The following is a 13366-nucleotide window of genomic DNA, read 5'->3' on the forward strand; positions in this document are numbered from 1 at the left end:
TTGGAACTAAATATCAGTGATAAATGCAATATTCACTGCATATGCTTTTGTTTTCGGATTAAATGCTCATAGTTTGTTTGGTTTTTTTGTTTGTTTGTTTGTTTTTAATTTTTTTGTTTTGGCTTTTGTTTGTTATTTTTTTGCTTTTGTTTGTTTGTTTTTTTTTGGCATACCCTTTAAACTGCTGCTATTGATACTTGATTTGTGTCCCATCTTATTGCCTGGTATAAAGAGGAGTTATAGAATGAATGTTATGAGAATTGTCCTACGAAGCATGCTTACGTTCTCCATGACTATCCGATTCAGGTATTTTTAAAGGTGAGATAAAGTCGCAATTTGTAACTTGCCAAATAAACAGACTTCAGCTTGACTTAAAGAAATAACTGATTTTAAAGCACGGTGTTGACATTGACGGTATTGAACACCGACTGTGAGGTCGTGTTAGGATCGATGTTTTCACCCTCCCTTGTTGGATGAACCACGGTTTTACATGTAGATATCATTCCCTTCACTTTCTCCCTGACGTTTTGGCTGGATGGAGCGTAAAAAAAAAGGAATATAAATATAGAGGCAAGACCAATACAACGTAGATAAGTTTTAAGACGGAGCACTATATTTCGGCTGGCCAAACCAGCCTTCTTCAGATGTAGTGACGGCGGATTTGAACAAAACCATCGCGTTAGAAATAGCCACAATGACAGGGCTTATTTTGTAGGACGTAAAGTAAAGTAAGCTGTACAACACTTGGATGGTGCCCCAACAGGTTCTAAATATTCCACTAATAATCACCACCATCAGGGTGACTCGCTTCCGAACTCTTATCACACCCTGAAATTTGAAAAGAACAAGGCCCAAAGTTAGAAAAAAAAATTACAAATCTTTGATATGTAAGCGATAATACCACGCAAAACTAGCAACTGCAAGAACACCAACACATATCATGTAAGTCGATCAGTATCAAGCCGTACAAGACCCATCATTTTGGTGGATCTTTCTGAGAGCTCTGTCTGCGTTTAATATTTCAACAAGGCAACGAAGTAAATCGAATCTGGTACATTGTTGACATAATATGCATCATGTCTCGACTTGTCGTCGAAATTTTAATACTACTGCTTAAGACATCGCTCTTGTCACAAGGAAGAAGCTTCTGAGTTCGTTGCTGATTTATTTCCATTTTCTCTGTGTGGTGCTTCCGACTATGCTAATGGTAAGTGATCAAGATAAGGCGGTTTACAATTGTACAAAAGTGTGAGTCAAAATTGTTTTCTGACAAAGGGTACGGAAACCCACCGTTATTCTGGTGTAAACAAAGTCAGCACACCATTCTGTAAACAAATATCTGATTTCCTCTATACGATTTAAAATTTTGTTTCGCACATTCAATTTCAATTCGTGAGATAGCCGGGTATGGACAGCTTGTCTACTCAATTGGTTTTTCTTCATCAGTGACACAGACATAAGCGTTAACTCATCAACAGCTCAATCACCAATCACGACCAAACGTGAGAGCGAGAACCAACTTCCTTCTAGGAAATTTTTTGTCTTGGTCATGTTGAAATGAAACACGGAAACAACGGCTGGATGACTCACTGGTATTATCGTTAAGCATCGACTAAAACATAAGAAATTATCGATTACCTTGTAGAATAAACATTCTGCTGGTTTCAATGTTTACAAATTGTTCTATATCTGTGAAAACAACTTCCGGTCCAAAAGTGAACTCTCGTAGTGAAATCCGTTCAAACTGACTTCAAGAAAAAAAACTCATAGAAAGTAGGAAGGCGTGTGGTATGCTTTTTATTTTAATCTTTTTGTTACGTTATACTTTACAGCCCTTAGTATTACCCTCTAAGATTGAAATCTAAATCAATATGTTTCAGCACAAGTCTTTCTAGACATATTTTCAGTCAATGATTTTTGAAAGATGGAAAACAAACATTTTCGACATGAGAGAATTATTATTGGAAGCTTGTTAATTAAAGATGATTTAGATTTTCTTGGAATCTGGACAGGAAAATTTCCTGTTCCTGTTCGAAGAAAACATGTCAAGAAACACATGTCAAAGAAAACATGTTAAGAGCGACTTTGTGAATTGACCGAGTGAAAATCGTAAAATGTGGCACATGGTCGAAAAATTTAAAACCTTCATATTTTTCCCAGACACCTTATAGTGAACATAGAAATGCAGTAAAGTTTTTTTTCCCAAACTTGCTTCTTTATCCTAGAAAATTCACGAAAACTGAAACGAGCGTCGGTAGCCGTAAAATGGTGGAAATCAGTGCCCTGAACTGGCAAATGGACTTTGCTCATGAAAAGCGCAAGAGAAAGCAAGCCCCTATCAATTTTATAAATTTGTATAGGAAGGATTCGGTATAGTTTAAGTCTAAAACGGGACTATTTCACTTAAATTGGAGCTCGCGAAACGCTTTTAAAAATCACCAATATTTCAAAAGCCAAATATCGTATTTCGTAGCAAATTTTCAATTATCAATTTTCCCATGCGGTATAACTCAGAATCGGTTCAGGTTAAGCTCATGATTAGTGGAAATAGTGTTTTCAAGGATATCAAAATTAGTTTGGGGCTTTTCATTCCACACGGAAAAACCAGGATGACCTTTGTGAAAATCGCAACATCGGCGTTTACGTCACGACCTAATTTGGCACTCTGTGGTTAACCCTGGAATTCAAGCACATTTTGCATTGGCAGTTAGCACCATGTTCGATCAGGAAATCAATACAATAAGCTAGCTTTGCATAGCAAACGACGACAGATTGGATTTTATCCCTGCTTTCGTCTCAAATTCTCCTCCATTTCCCATGGCGAAATTTTTTACAAAATCACATTCCGTAACCTAGCTGGGGTGTCTGTTTTTCTTGGCATATTAGGACACATTTGAGAAAAGATGTCATTAAAAATCGCACAAATTCACAAATCACCGGCAACAGTCAAAAAATCGAATTCGCTCATTCTAGTATTAGGTAGGCCTATAGGTAAAACAAACCAAGACATGTATAGATTGCTGAAAAACTCTTTTGCTTTCGAGAGCATTTAGAAAACTACATTTACGCATAATTAGCATCAATCGAAGGTCGAATTTAGCCCATTTTTGAAGGCCTCGTTTGTACTTGTAAAAGCAGTGAAAAACTTACTTGTTCTACAGACTCTTGGAATAACCATCTCCCCTATGTTTTCAAGAAAAAAGTAGAGTCGTCAAATTTGAAATCAAATACGGATCTTTCTATCTATTTACTTAAGTGCTGTGTGAAAAGTAGGGTAGCTTCAAAAAATTATTTTTAATAATAATAATAATTTAATATTTATATTGCGCAAATTAACATGTGGATATGAACAAATGCGCATCACAACAATTTACGGGGGACTTTGGCCGGACTGCATCAGCAGTTTACAAACAATCGAAGGAAACTTATTTGAAGATGCCCCTTCCCTCTCAATTCCCAGTAAACAGGCCAGACCACATCACGGTAATCTTGTGAGTGGGTTCTTTAACGCCCCCTGCTTAACAAACTAACTAATTAATTTATGCAGGAGACGGGACCTACGGTTTATTCGTCCTTATCCGAGAAGACTAGATATCATTCTCCTCAGTTATTCTAAGACCTTGAGTGTTGGTCCGGCCGCGACTCGAACCATCGACTTCGACCTCCCTGCACAACACTCCAGCGCTCTAACCAATTGAGCTAACCGGGAGGCGATTGTACTTGTTAAAGGTTTTGTGTTCAGATAAAAATTCAAAATTTTTTTTTGTTGTTACTACTTTTGGGAAATTAGCAATAAAACGTAGCGTCACAGTTAATTTCATCTGATAAAACTTAGTACGCATTAAGTAAACAACTGAGTTTAACACTTTGTATATGTGCTAAGAGAAATAAACGTTTAATATCTGAAATATGAGAAGTTTGAATGATAAAAGTACCGTTTGTAGAGTTTTTTCTGGGGTTTTGGTGCTGCTATGCATACGAGGGCTTTAAATTCATAGAAATTTGGCTCTTCGGCGAAGTTGGCGACATAAAAGAAAAGACCGACTTTCTTTATCATTTCCAGTTTGTGAGCTTCATTGGTAATAATAAATGCTTGAATGTTGTAAATTAGGCCTGGTTTATACGTCGCATTTAATGACACGAATTTAATTGATGAATTTTTTTCGTCTGGGAGACGAAATGGATATATCAACAAAGTTAAAATGGTAAATTGGCCACCGTAACGATTTACAAAAGCTGACGTTTCGAGCGTTAGCCCTTCGTCGGAGCGAAAAGAGGAATTGTGGGTAGTGTGTGCTTTTAAAGGCAGAAAATGGAGCTACGTTATTGGTGGGAACATGGCAACGAGAAAAACATGAATAAATTAGTGGAATGAAAAGCGTTCGTTGATCCCTGTGGGATTTAGACTGCCGGTTTGAAAGATGAGCTTTTGTTCAAGATTTTTACGGCTTTCCGTGCTACCCAAGTGTAAGGAAAGACCGCAGATTGCCATATGTTGCTTAGAATGATTAGGTAAATTAAAATGTCTAGCGACTGGTTTCGATGCGTCCTTGTCATTCTTCTCCACGTCTCGAAGGTGTTCTCGGAATCGGTCACCTAGTCTTCTGCCTGTTTCGCCGATGTATATCTTTTTGCAATAAGTGGAAGTTATGCAATAGATTACATTGGCGGAGGTGCACGTGAAGTGATCGGTGATCTTAATGGATCGTTTAGGTCCCGATACTTTATCAGTGTTGTGAATGAAAGGACACGTTTTGCATCGTGCACGAGCGCATTTAAAAGTGCCTGGTTGGTCATTAGTCTGAAAAGAACTTCTGACCAAAAAATTGTCTATGTTTTTGTCGCGTTTGAATGAAACGAGCGGAGGCTGCGAAAAGATAGTGCTTGTCTCTGGATCGTTTTAAGGTAATTTAAAGTTTTTAAGAATGATGGATTTAATTGAGTGGTTGTGAGGATGAAACGTGAGAGTGAATGGAATGCGGTCGGAATCTTCGTTATGCGACGTTTGTATTGCTGAATGTCGATCAATCAGTTGGGCGCGGTGGGAACCCGCTTGAACGACAGAAACAGGGTAACTCTTGAACAAAAGCTCATCTTTCAAACCGGCAGTCTAAATCCCACAGGGATCAACGAACGCTTTTCATTCCACTAATTTATTCGTGTTTTTCTCGTTGCCATGTTCCCACCAATAACGTAGCTCCATTTTCTGCATTTAAAAGCACACACAAACCACAATTCCTCTATTCGCTCCGACGAAGGGCTAACGCTCGAAACGTCAGCTTTTGTAATCGTTACGGTGGCCAATTTACCATTTCAACTTTGTTGATATATCCAATATATTTTATCTGAGGTTGCTTTCAAGCTACTTAAAAATTTCAATTAATTGTTGTTTACCATGGTTAATATTGTACCCAATACGGTTGCTGACATAGAGTGAAGACAGGAACTCATAAAGTGGTTTCGTAATATTGTTTGAAAGTAGAGCATTCCAATTTTATTACAATTGCTTAAAAAAAAATAGGTTTTCCCTGTATCATGGTGTCTTCACTCTGTTTATTTACTATATTTAAAGCAGGATATTTATCAAACATGTCATAGAAGTATATTATACCATTGTTTGTATCTGTCTATGGGGAATATACTCTGTGTATTTGTGGGGATTAAGTGCTCCTATGCTGGTCACACTTTCACCCAGAGACTCATGGCAGCTATTTATTTTGGGCATCTGTACCACTAGCCACTACATGTTGCCATGGGAACTTGGGGGTTCCCGGCGGATTATATTAGGAAGCTTAAGCAGGTGGACTTTTGAAGACGACGCCGCCGTCAATGAGCAGTTGAGACTGGGACTAGGTCGATTGCGCATGACATACCCCCGACAAACGATGTCCTCCTTCCGGCGACGACGTGAGTTTTAGGTATTTGACGGCGTCGTGAAATGTGAGTGATTTATGAGATTTGATGGCTTTTGTACTTTTTTTCTACTTTTCTATGTGGTTCACACGATTTCAATCGATGTTCAATTATATTTTTAGTTTAGTTTAAGGGCAGTTTGTACCTTTTTTAGACAGTTTTCGGAAGATAGAAATGGCCACGGAGAAGGATGCAACGAGCACCAAACCTCCCCCCAAATCGTAAGTAAGCTTATTAGGAAATTATTTATCTGCGAAAGTTAAAATGACGGTGGAATCCTAAGAACTTGAGCCAGTGTTGGAAGATCCCTTTTCCTCACTCTAAATTCGGCTATGCATTCGTCGTCGTTCATGTGATCCAAGTCAAAGCGATCGTACGAATCATAAGCAAAGTCTGGATTTCGTGAGGAAAACGAGTCGTACAAGATTATAAAATCCTCATCACTAATTAGATCAGCATCATAGTAGAGAAGAAGGGTCTGACGAAACTCTTTAAAACTGGCCATAACCGAAGCAGAAACAAAAGATGGCCGCAGAAACAGAGGATGGCCGCGTCCTGACAAAGCAGCATCCGTGCTGCTTTTAACATTTGGCGGGAGAGCGACGACGTCAAACTCAGGCCGTCGAGAATCTGACGGCGGCGTCGTCCCCGAGGTCTCTCCTGCTTAAGCTGCCTATTATCACCTCCAAGAAGAGATTACTACCACTCTGGCGGCCAAGGGATTATCACCCTTGATAGAGAATTATCATCTCTTTTGTCGCACAATTAACTAGCTTCCGACCAGCATGTTATGTCACCTATTTTGTGACTGGAGGGCTTAATCCCCTACCCCTTTACCCCACAAATGTGTTCTTATTCTTGTCTCTAGCTAGTAGGTTGAGAGCATTATCCTTTTGAAAACCACTATGAGATAATATATATATATACTGAGAGTATATACTGAGAGAATATATACTGAGAGAATATTGACCGGCAATAGAGCATTTTGATTGGTTGATTTTAGTTATTGGCCCTCTGACTGGCCGAGTCGTGTAATAAAATGGTTTATTATCCAACTGTGGTTCCTAGAGTACAAATAACGCCCATAATGTTTACAAATATCCTGCGGTATTTGTACTCCAAAGAACCGGTTTAAATTTGCCCGCACTGAAATAAAAATTTGGCGTGTTGGATAATAAATCTCTCATTAAACGTTTTGATGTGTAGTATCGCTGAACCCTACGGGCTCGTCAAAATACGGTACAACTCTTAAAAATACTCAGCTATACTACACAACAAAACGTTTAATTAGTTATATTTAGCATGATGTTTACAGCAAACAACCAAGTACTGAACTTCTTAGCATGTGCTTTCAGCCGTTTGAACACCTTGGTGAGAACAATCTCATTAGCTGTAGACCCACTGTTAATTTTCAGAAATGGTGAATGACTGAGAAATTCAACATTAAACTAACGTTTTCCGATATCTGAAAATGTACGGCAAATTCACTGCTTACCCTCAGTAAATTCAAGAAAAACATGAAGTTCATCGCAAGTTATCCAACACCAGGAAAATACCAATGAATAGCCTGTTCTCCCAAACGTTTTTCTACAGTTCTCCCGTGCGCGCGAACGCAGCATTTTCCAAGCGTTTTCCTACACAATAACCAACGGTGAATGCCATAAAAACATGATGCTTGTCGATTGCCGGTTTTCCTGCTCCACGAAAACGCTATTGTTTAGCTTGTTTTCCTGAACATTTTACTATAGTTTTCCAGAGCGCGCGATCTCTGCATTTTCTAAGCGTTTTCCCGCAGAATGACCAACGGAAAGAAAGATGAGCAGTCTAACCGGCAGATGAAGATGATCAGTCTAAACCGGTAGTCTAAATCCCACAGGGATCAACGAACGCTTTTCATTCCACTAATTTATTCATGTTTTTTCTCGTTGCCATGCTCCCACCAATAACGTAGCTCCATTTTCTGCCTTTAAAAGCACATACAACCCACAATTCCTCTATTCGCTCCGACGAAGGGCTAACGCTCAAAACGTCAGCTTTTGTAATCATTACGGTGGCCAATTTACCATTTCAACTTTGTTGATATATCCAAATTGTTTTCATTTGTGTTGGGGCCCAGCGAACGAGCTTCAGGATATGTAGCACTGGTTTATTTATATATGTAGACTGGACAAAGGGGAAAAACATAAATGATGTTTATCAATTGTTTTCCTGCTCCGCGAAAACGCTGGTGTCTAGCGAACGCTGCATTTGTCGTGCGGTTTCCTGCAGAATTGCGAACTGTAAATGCCATAAAAACAAGAAGTTCGTCGATTTTTTCCTACTCCACGAAAACGCGAGTGGTAGCTTGTTTTCCTTAACGTTTTTCTATAGTTTTCCCGAGCGCGCGATTGCTACATTTTCCAAGCATATTCCCAGAGAATTACTAACAGCATTAAAACGTGATCTTCGTCGATTTTTTCCTGCTCAATGGAAACGCTAGTGTATAGCTTGTTCAACCGAAAGTTTTTCTCTAATTTTCCCGAGCACGCGAGCGATGCTGTTCTCACAGAATTACTAATGTCGTGATTAAGCAATAAAGATGTGTTGTTCGTCTCTTGTATTCCTGCTCTATGGAAACACTTGTGAACGGGTTGCATTGTTTTCCTGTAGCTTTTTGTAGTTTTCGTAAGGACAAGAGCGTTGCATTTTCCGAGCTTTTTCACACAAACACATATGAATATAGCTTTCAATTATGATGTTTTCGGTTGCCCTAAAATTTAAGCTAAGAAATTCAATGCGAACTGATGGGAATATCACTTCTTTTCTGTTTATGTCATGCCAGCCAAAAGGTGATCAAATATAGATCTTGGCAGAAATTTTTGTCAACTCAAATATTTGCAAGTACTAATTTTATTCCCGTAAAAATTGGCACGCTACGGCAAAACACTGTAGTCTAAATAAATCAGCATAGGTCTTTCTGGACAGATTTTCAATCAATGATTTTTGATAGATGGGAAAACAATATTTTCAACATGAGAGGATTGTCGAGGAAAGCTTGTTGATTAAAGATAATATTGATTTTCTTCGAATCTAGACAGGTAAATTTAACAATGGTTAGAACTCCTTACTTACATGATTTTCGTACGGCTTTGTTCGAAGAGAACATGTCAAGAACAAGTCTCTAAACTGTTGTCAGTACAAATGAATAAAGGCTGATAGTTTCGAAAGAAACTGTTTGGGGCTGCGTCGGTGGGGGTAACGAAATAATTTGGATATATCAACAAAGTTGAGATGGTAAATTGGCCAATGTAACGATTACAAAAGCTGACGTTTCGAGCTTTAGCCCTTCTCCGACGGAGGGCTAACGCTCGAGACGTCAGCTTTTGTAATCGTTACGGTGGCCAATTTACCATTTCAACTCTGTTGATATATTCAAATTATGTTGTCAGTACACTTCCCTTGGCACTAATCATCCTCTCTTGTAATTTTACAACCTTAATGCTTCATTCAGCAATTTCGTGTCATGTTCATAGGGAAAACTAGAGTTCCCAGATACCTTCTAATTATTTTAATATAAGAAGCCGTGACATTCACCGCCAAAAAACAAGAAATAATGACCTTATTTTAGAAAAAGTTAACTTAGAATGCCCTAAGCGCGCTTTTTTCTATAATGGTGCAAACATTTTCATTCAGTTCTTAGAATTTATAATAGTTCAGATCTTCTTTTTAATGTAGCTATTTCATATTATTGTAATCTGACATGTGATAGGACTTTAATTCTGTAGCATTTTACACATAGTGGTTTTCAAAAGGATGATTAATGCTCTCAACCTACTAGCTAGAGACAAGAATAAGAACACATTTGTGGGGTAAAGGGGTAGGGGATTAAGCCCTCTAGTCACAAAATAGCTGACATAACATGCTGGTCGGAAGTTAGAATGCGACTAAAGAGATGATAATTCTCTATCAAGGGTGATAATCCCTTGGCCACCAGAGTGGTAGTAATCTCCTCTTGGAGGTGATAATAGGCAGCTTAAGCAGGAGAGACCTCGGGGACGACGCCGCCGTCAGATTCTCGACGGCCGGGGTTTGACGTCGTCGCTCTCCCGCCAAATGTTAAAAGCAGCACGGATGCTGCTTTGTCAGGACGCGGCCATCCTCTGTTTCTGCGACCATCTTTTGTTTCTGCTCCGGTTATGGCCAGTTTTAAAGAGTTTCGTCAGACCCTTCTTCTCTACTACGATGCTGATCTAATTAGTGATGAGGATTTTATAATCTTGTACGACTCGTTTTCCTCACGAAATCCAGACTTTGCATATGATTCGTACGATCGCTTTGACTTGGATCACATGAACGACGACGAATGCATAGCCGAATTTAGAGTGAGGAAAAGGGATCTTCCAACACTGGCTCCAGTTCTTAGGATTCCACCGTCATTTTAACTTTCGCGGATAAATAATTTCCTAATAAGCTTACTTACGATTTGGGGGGAGGTTTGGTGCTCGTTGCATCCTTCTCCGTGGCCATTTCTATCTTCCGAAAACTGTCTAAAAAAGGCACAAACTGCCCTTAAACTAAACTAAAAATATAATTGAACATCGACCGCCGCCTGGTTAGCTCAGACCGCCGCCTGGTTAGCTCAATTGGGATAGCGCCGGACTGCTGTGCGGGAGGTCGAGAGTTCAATACCGGCCGGACCAACACTCAGGGTCTTAAAATTAACTGAGAAGAATATGCTTCCTTTCTTTAACATCAAGAATTGGTTAGATATTCTAGTCTTCTCGGATAGGGACGAATAAATGGAGGTCCCGTCTCCTGCAGGGTTAGGGGCAGGAGACGTTAATTTCCCACGCACGAGATTACTGTGTGATGGATGTCCTCCCCTGGGGTGGGTTGGGTGGGTAACAGGACCCCCGTTGATACCAGTGTTTACTACACTGAAGGGGCTATCCTGTATAAAAAAATATAGATGTCTGTCTGATTGAAATCGTGTGAACCACATAGAAAAGTAGAAAAAAAGTACAAAAGCCATGAAATCTCATAAATCACTCACATTTCACGACGCCGTCAAATACCTAAAACTCACGTCGTCGCCGGAAGGAGGACATCGTTTGTCGGGGGTATGTCATGCGCAATGGACCTAGTCCCAGTCTCAACTGCTCATTGACGGCGGCGTCGTCTTCAAAAGTCCACCTGCTTAAGCTCCCTAATATAATCCTCCGGGATCCCCCAAGTTCCCATGGCAACATGTAGTGGCTAGTGGTACAGATGCCCAAAATAAATAGCTGCCATGAGTCTCTGGGTGAAAGTGTGACCAGCATGGGAGCACTTAATCCCCACAAATACACAGAGTATATTCCCCATAGACAGATACAAACAATGGTATAATATACTTCTATGACATGTTTGATAAATATCCTGCTTTAAATACAGTAAATAAACAGAGTGAAGACACCATGATACAGGGAAAAACCTATTTTTTTTTTAAGCAATTGTAATAAAATTGGAATGCTCTACTTTCAAACAATATTATGAAAGCACTTTATGAGTTCCTGTCTTCACTCTATGTCAGCAACCGTATTGGGTACAATATTAACCATGGTAAACAACAATTAATTGAAATTTTTAAGTAGCTTGAAAGCAACCTCAGATAAAATATATTGGATATATCAACAAAGTTGAAATGGTAAATTGGCCACCGTAACGATTACAAAAGCTGACGTTTCGAGCGTTAGCCCTTCGTCGGAGCGAATAGAGGAATTGTGGTTTGTGTGTGCTTTTAAATGCAGAAAATGGAGCTACGTTATTGGTGGGAACATGGCAACGAGAAAAACACGAATAAATTAGTGGAATGAAAAGCGTTCGTTGATCCCTGTGGGATTTAGACTGCCGGTTTGAAAGATGAGCTTTTGTTCAAGAGTTACCCTGTTTCTGTCGTTCAAGCGGGTTACCACCGCGCCCAACTTATTGATCGACATTCAGCACTACAAACGTCGCATAACGAAGATTCCGACCGCATTCCATTCACTCTCACGTTTCATCCTACAACCACTTAGTTAAATCCATCATTCTTAAAAACTTTAAATTACTTTAAAACGATCCAGAGACAAGCACTATCCTTTCGCAGCCTCCGCTCGTTTCATTCAAACGCGACAAAAACATAGACAATTTTTTGGTCAGAAGTTCTTTTCAGACTAATGACCAACCAGGCACTTTTAAAGGCGCTCGTGCACGATGCAAAACGTGTCCTTTCATTCATAACACTGATAAAATATCGGGACCTAAACGATCCATTAAGATCACCGATCACTTCACGTGCACCTCCGCCAATGTAATCTATTGCATAGCTTGCACTTATTGCAAAAAGATATACATCGGCGAAACAGGCAGAAGACTAGGTGACCGATTCCGAGAACACCTTCGAGACGTGGAGAAGAATGACAAGGACACATCGAAACCAGTCGCTAGACATTTTAATTTACCTAATCATTCTAAGCAACATATGGCAATCTGCGGTCTTTCCTTACACTTAGGTAGCACGGAAAGCCGTAAAAATCTTGAACAAAAGCTCATCTTTCAAACCGGCAGTCTAAATCCCACAGAGATCAACGAACGCTTTTCATTCCACTAATTTATTCGTGTTTTTCTCGTTGCCATGTTCCCACCAATAACGTAGCTCCATTTTCTGCCTTTAAAAGGACACACAACCCACAATTCCTCTATTCGCTCCGACGAAGGGCTAAAGCTCGAAACGTCAGCTTTTGTAATCGTTGCGGTGGCCAATTTACCATTTTAACTTTGTTGATATATCCATTTCGTCTCCCAGACGAAAAAAATTCATCAATTAAATTCGTGTCATTAAATGCGACGTATAAACCAGGCCTAATTTATAACATTCAAGCATTTACATATGGTGAACGATCCTCGCTGTAGATAGCGCTATTTAAGCAATAGCGAAAATCAGGCCTGAAAAAAATCAGGCCTGTACGGGATTCGATCCATTGACCTCTGCGATACTAGTGCAGCGCTCTACCAATTGAGCTAACAAGCCAACTGAGAGCAGGCCGTTAAGTTGATTCGTAATAAACCCGTGAAAGTGATAAATCAGATACAATGAAATATATGAAGTTCATATATTTTGAACTGCGGTATTAGATACATATGGTGAACGATCCTCGCAGTAGAGGATCGTTCACCATTTTTTTTTTTTTTTCAGGCCTGATTTTCGCTATTGCTTAAATAGCGCTATCTACTGCGAGGATCGTTCACCATATGTATCTAATACCGCAGTTCAAAATATATGAACTTCATATATTTCATTGTATCTGATTCAAGCATTTATTATTACCAATGAAGCTCACAAACTGGAAATGATAAAGAAAGTCGGTCTTTTCTTTTATGTCGCCAACTTCGCCGAAGAGCCAAATTTCTATGAATTTAAAGCCCTCGTATGCATAGCAGCACCAAAACCCCA

The 13366-nt window shown here is 39.5% G+C and overlaps 1 protein-coding gene and 1 long non-coding RNA gene across 2 annotated transcripts in view; both read right to left on the minus strand.

Annotated features, from left to right (window-relative positions):
• Positions 1–13366, minus strand: part of LOC148716620 (uncharacterized) — a 57404-nt gene that overhangs the window by 32052 nt on the left and 11986 nt on the right. The gene's annotated exons all lie outside the window — the stretch shown is intronic.
• Positions 371–11353, minus strand: LOC148716622 (uncharacterized). Its single transcript, XR_015995542.1, has 4 exons — positions 10946–11353; positions 10373–10439; positions 3151–3183; positions 371–828 (listed from the first exon to the last, which is right to left on the minus strand). It is a non-coding gene; the product is annotated as an uncharacterized LOC148716622 (long non-coding RNA).

Source organism: Stylophora pistillata, chromosome 14 (assembly GCF_964205215.1).
Source record: "Stylophora pistillata chromosome 14, jaStyPist1.2, whole genome shotgun sequence".
In the NCBI taxonomy this organism is placed as follows: Eukaryota; Metazoa; Cnidaria; class Anthozoa; order Scleractinia; family Pocilloporidae; genus Stylophora; species Stylophora pistillata.